The sequence below is a fragment of the Narcine bancroftii genome, chromosome 10, assembly GCF_036971445.1.
Source record: "Narcine bancroftii isolate sNarBan1 chromosome 10, sNarBan1.hap1, whole genome shotgun sequence".
In the NCBI taxonomy this organism is placed as follows: domain Eukaryota; kingdom Metazoa; phylum Chordata; class Chondrichthyes; order Torpediniformes; family Narcinidae; genus Narcine; species Narcine bancroftii.
Genome location: NC_091478.1, coordinates 35,008,389 through 35,014,388, shown reverse-complemented (window position 1 = coordinate 35,014,388; position 6,000 = coordinate 35,008,389). Strand labels below are relative to the sequence as shown.

At 49.6% G+C, this 6,000-nt stretch overlaps 1 protein-coding gene across 2 annotated transcripts in view; it reads left to right on the top strand.

Moving 5' to 3' along the window:
• Positions 1-432: 432 nt before the first annotated feature.
• The window catches only part of stambpl1 (STAM binding protein-like 1), a 61,829-nt gene continuing 56,261 nt past the window's right edge, over positions 433-6,000 (top strand). Inside the window, exon 1 of one of the 2 annotated variants that reach the window (XM_069900621.1) lies at positions 433-820. The gene's annotated coding sequence lies outside the window, so the exon portion shown is untranslated. Of the gene's footprint in view, positions 821-2,884; positions 3,127-6,000 lie in introns of those variants that run through there. The other variant, XM_069900623.1, reaches the window with a different exon arrangement.

Sequence of the window (6,000 nt, the reverse complement as noted above, 5' to 3'; positions counted from 1 at the left end):
AAAATAAATGTTCTTTGTTCTCAATTTTTGTCTCGAGCAAATTCTGTGAAGGGACTTCTGTTTCTCACAGATTGAATATTTATTTTCTGAACAGCCGTTTGTTTTGTACAGGCATCTTTTCTTTTGTATGGCTGACATGAGAAAATCTGCCGGGCCCGTTGAAAAAGAATCTCAGGGTTGTTTGAGTAACAATAAATTTGAACAGTGAACCGTGATGTTGTGGAAGATGCTACTATCTGTGGTCGAGGCAGGAACCAGATGCAAAGTGAGCGCCTCGATTTAAAAAAAAAACCCACTTTAAATACATGAAATAAATAATTTCGAAGCCTTTGCAAACAAGAAAGAAACTGGAAGAAGGCAGAACTAACGCGGTTTCAAATGACGAATAGATTTGCAGTTTTTTTTAAATAAAAGCTCCATCTGCTGGAGATGTGAATTTTAATTGCGAGAATCGACTGATTTGGCAGGATTCTCCATCCAAGCCGCCCTTCTCGTCCCCGGGGACCGGCACCGGCACCGCCCCGGTGTGAAGCGGAGCCCCGAGTGGGAGGGGAAGCGGAGCGTGGTTCCAGCCGCATCTTTTGTATCCATGCCCCAGCCGTCGTTAGACGGGGCGGGGGACATGGAGCGGCAGGCAGCCGCAGAGAAGCCGGCTCAGCTGTTGAGAGGAAGTGTAACCCGCTGACGAGGGGAGGGCAGAGGGCTCTGGCAGCGCCCGAAGGATCAGAAGGGAGCGACAGCCCGACAACCCCGTCTTGGTTCGGCCCAGCTAGACGGATGCAGTCTCTCCCTATTTGTCTGAAGACTGAACAAGTGCCAGGTAGAGAGAGATGAGCGGTCGATCCCAGCTTGCCCCTTTCCATGTTGTGTCGGGGGGGGGGGGGGGGGGGGGGGGCGCGGGGAGTAAATCTTTCAATTAACAGATGAAGGAAGCCCAAAACATTTCCGCAGGCAGCCGGGAAAGGCTGGAGACGCGCGGGTTTGGATTGAAGTGGCGGGTGTGTATGTATCAAGTTTCATGTATCCAATGAAGTAGATGCAAGCAGGAATTCACCCACCTATATTCCGGAGGCGCCAGGAAAGAAGGGGGTAGGGAGGAAAGGAAAGGGGGGAGGGAGGAAAGGAAAGGGGGGAGGGAGGAAAGGAAAGGGGGGAGGGAGGAAAGGAAAGGGGGGAGGGAGGAAAGGAAAGGGGGGAGGGAGGAAAGGAAAGGGGGGAGGGAGGAAAGGAAAGGGGGGAGGGAGGAAAGGAAAGGGGGGAGGGAGGAAAGGAAAGGGGGGAGGGAGGAAAGGAAAGGGGGGAGGGAGGAAAGGAAAGGGGGGAGGGAGGAAAGGGGGAGGGAGGAAAGGGGAGGAAAGGAAGGAGGAGGAAGGAGGGGGGAGGAAAGGAAAGGGGGAGGAAAGGAAAGGGGGAGGAAAGGAAAGGGGGAGGATAGAGGGGGAGAGGAGAGGGCGGATAGAGGGGGAAGAGGAGAGGGAGGATAGAGGGGGGAGAGGAGGATAGAGGGGGAGAGGAGGATAGAGGGGGAGAGGAGGATAGAGGGGGGAGAGGAGGATAGAGGGGGAGAGGAGGATAGAGGGGGGAGAGGAGGATAGAGGGGGGAGAGGAGGATAGAGGGGGGAGAGGAGGATAGAGGGGGGAGAGGAGGATAGAGGGGGGAGAGGAGGATAGAGGGGGGAGAGGAGGATAGAGGGGGGGAGAGGAGGATAGAGGGGGGGAGAGGAGGATAGAGGGGGGAGAGGAGGATAGAGGGGGGGAGAGGAGGATAGAGGGGGGAGAGGAGGATAGAGGGGGGAGAGGAGGATAGAGGGGGGAGAGGAGGATAGAGGGGGGGAGAGGAGGATAGAGGGGGGGAGAGGAGGATAGAGGGGGGAGAGGAGGATAGAGGGGGGAGAGGAGGATAGAGGGGGGAGAGGAGGATAGAGGGGGGAGAGGAGGATAGAGGGGGGGAGAGGAGGATAGAGGGGGGGAGAGGAGGATAGAGGGGGGGAGAGGAGGATAGAGGGGGGGAGAGGAGGATAGAGGGGGGGAGAGGAGGATAGAGGGGGGGAGAGGAGGATAGAGGGGGGGAGAGGAGGATAGAGGGGGGGAGAGGAGGATAGAGGGGGGAGAGGAGGATAGAGGGGGGAGAGGAGGATAGAGGGGGGAGAGGAGGATAGAGGGGGGAGAGGAGGATAGAGGGGGGAGAGGAGGATAGAGGGGGGGAGAGGAGGATAGAGGGGAGAGAGGAGGATAGAGGGGGGAGAGGAGGATAGAGGGGGGAGAGGAGGATAGAGGGGGGGAGAGGAGGATAGAGGGGGGGAGAGGAGGATAGAGGGGGGAGAGGAGGATAGAGGGGGGGAGAGGAGGATAGAGGGGGGAGAGGAGGATAGAGGGGGGGAGAGGAGGATAGAGGGGGGAGAGGAGGATAGAGGGGGGAGAGGAGGATAGAGGGGGGGAGAGGAGGATAGAGGGGGGGAGGAGGATAGAGGGGGGAGAGGAGGATAGAGGGGGGGAGAGGAGGATAGAGGGGGGGAGAGGAGGATAGAGGGGGGGGAGAGGAGGATAGAGGGGGGAGAGGGGAGGATAGAGGGGGGGGGAGGGGAGGATAGAGGGGGGGAGAGGAGGATAGTGGGGGGGAGAATTGTTCAGGGATGTGAGCACATGGCGACCCCTGTCAGCCCGCGTGTTGTATGGACAGCGATAGGTTTTTAAGGAAACAAGTCGGTTTAACGCATTTCAGTTCCTCAATCAACCGGCAGGCCGGATACTTGTTGGGATCAGGACAGGCTGAATCAAAGAGTGGTGTAAGGCGTGTCAAATGCTTCGCTCAGGAACCGATGGGACTTTGGTCTCGCTGTCCTGGGCTCGGATGTGTCTCCTAAAGCGGCTTCGTCCCGCGGGGCCGTCAGCGCACTAAAGAGTTGTTTACCAAAGTCCCCAATCGAGAATGGGGTTGGCTGTCGGGCACTTCTCAGCTCCATGAAGTCCACTAAACGTCAGGAGGGAGCGACGTGCGCGTTTCACTGCCTTGCGTCCTGCTTATTTCGCCAATGTCAACGGGGTAGAGCTCCAAAATCTGCAGACACGGTGGTTGAAGTACAAGCACAACGTGCCGGGGAAACTCACCACTGTTCTGTCAATCAGGTAGAGAGGGTGCAGAGAAGATTTACTAAAATGTTCCCTGGATTGCAGTATCCAGAAAGATTCAGCAGACTGGGACTTTATTCATTGGGGGTGGTGGGTGGGAGGGTGGGGGGGTGGTGGGTGGGGGGGGGTGATTTGATAAAGGTGTTTAAAAATTATGAGTTGATTAGATGTGAATAGGCTCTGCCCCTTAAGGGTAGGAACGAGGGGTCATAAGTTAAGGGTTGGGGGGGCAAACTTTAGAAGTAACATGAGAGGAAGCTTCTTCACTCAGAGAGTGGTGGCTGAGTGGAATGACCTTCCGAAGAGCTGGTTGCAGCAGGGTCAATTATTTTAATTAATTTTATATTTCAGGAGGTTGGATGTGAGGGGGTTGGAGGGTTATGGACAGGGAACAGCTAGGTAGAACTTGTGGAGTTCACTTAAATTGGTGCGGACGAGAAGGGCCGATGTGGCCTGTTTCCGTACTGTAATTGTTATATAGTTATATAGCAAAGGTTAAATAAAATCCATAACTTTCGGCCTTGAGCCCTTCATCAAGGGATGGAAAAATGTCAGGCGTCGGAACAAAAAAGTAGGGGTGGTCGTAAAGGCAGGAAATGATAGGTGGAGAAGGGAGGGGGGGGGACAGCAGCGATCAAGGAGAGGGGGGATGGCTAGGTGAAGGAGGGAGGGAGGGAGAAGAGGAGGACAGGTTAGCAGAAACCAGAAAAGTCAACGTTAATGCCATCTGGCTGGAGAGAGCCCAGATGGAAAATCACACGTTGTTCCTCTAATTTGCGGGCAGTCTTGGTGGGATAGTGCACGAGGCCATGGTGTGTGACACAGAACTGAAGTGGTTGGCGTCTGTCACTGGAAGCCACCTCCTCATCTGCGCCCAGTTTCTTTGATGTAGAGATGGCCACAAAGGGAACACCGAATGTAGTAGTGTTGCTTCATTTAAAAGGCCTGTTTGGGGCTCCGGACCGTGATAAGGGAGGAGGTGCGGATGCAAGTGTGGCACCTCTTGCAGCCACAGGGGGAGGTTCCAGGGTTGGTGGGGGGGGGGGGGTTTGGTAGGGAGGGATGAGTGTGCGATGGAATCATGGAGGGAGTGGTCCCTATGGAAGGCAGAGAGGGTAGGAGAGGGGAAGATGTGTCTGGTAGTTGGATCCTGTATTTGTGTGCATGAGTGTGAAACATTCAGATTGATCCATCCAAGGAACACAACAGATGAAGAATTCTTGAGGTAAATTATTGAATGGAGTATGGTCATAGCATTAGATGTGAATGACCTTAGGAAATAAATATTGGGGAAAAGGGGGAATTAATTGGATAGATTCAGAATAGGCACATATGATAAGGTTTAAATGGACACTATGTGAGGAAATTACCATATGAAAAGGAATGTGAATTTTATTCTCGAGATGATATAAAATAGTGTTGAAATTCACTCAGAAGTGATTTATGCCGCAAGCAACTTTTATAATTGAGTCAAAATATTAAATTGAATGGGGATTACAGGCATAAAATGTAATGAAATACAATTATTCCATTTTCAGTTGCCTTTGGATAGTTTTGTATGCAATCTAGTGGGAATTAGAATTAAAGTTTTTTTTAAATTGCAAAACCAAGTCTGAGCATTCACATTATTCTCTAGCTAATTTAAAAGTGTAGTACCGACTATTATTTTTGTTAGATTATGAATGATGATGGAAAATTTGCTTTAAATTGGATGTAGCTTTGAAGAAATGGTCTGTGCTGAACTTAGGGATGTGCATCTGGCAATACAAGTGCATCCAATATTTCACATGAAAATAATTTCAAAACACCTTTTAAATGTGGTGTCATAATATGGAAAAATGTTCTGAATTTCACAGCATTCCACCGGTAAGGTTATTTTGTGTGGTTTAACATTATTAAAATAGCATCTGTGTGAATTTAGTGAAAGAAACAGATTTTATTTTACAATAACTTAATAGTCTAATTTGCAGTTGAGATCATTCTAAACCAGTCATTCTGGGCGTTTCAGCCCCCAGGGGGCCACAGCACATTTAAGTGGAAGGGCCATAGACTGAAATAATTTAAAAAAAATATTCTCTCCAGTCAGTAAGAGAGAAGTACAGAAGAAGCCAACTAAATTTGGCTAGTCCACAAGGAAGGGAGAGGTGTAAATTTTGAGCAGAGTCCTAAGGGGGTCATAGCCAAAAAAAAACTGTTGAGAATGGTTCTTCTAGAGCAGGGGTGTCAAACTCAAATTCACAGAAGGCCAAAATTAAAAACTTGGATTAAGTCGTGGGCCAAACTAAATATTTATTGAAAATTTTCAACAACATCTGCATGTTTTCTCTTCTTTGAATGTTAAACTTTTTCTTATTAAAATAAATGTTTAATAATAGTTTTGGTTAAACTCTTTCCAGAAGAAGCATTAACAAATGAGAAATAAAATATTCAATAAATAATATTTCTCTATAGCCTTTAAGCTCCTTTTAAATGTATTTTTTTTCACAAGCCAACAAGTCAAAAAAATAACAACTTGCTTCAATGACAAACAAGTTTGTCTTTTAAAATGATGAACATACAGTCTGCTTCCCACCTGTCTTGAAAGGTCCTGTTTTCTGTCTTTCGTTTGGCCATTTTTCGTAAGGGGTTTATTACATGTGAGTTAGGCGACAGGTCGCAGATGCTATCGAAAGTAAAGAGAGGAGGTGGGGGCGATTAGCAGGCTGGCGCCAATGCATTTGCAAAGCATTCTGGGATTTGTAGTATTAGCTGTGCATGCGCTATACTGGCGCGGCAGCCAGCGGGCCAGCTCTAATACATATTTGATATGATCTTGCGGGCCAAATACAATTATATCACGGGCCAAATTTGGCCCGCGGGCCTGAATTTGAC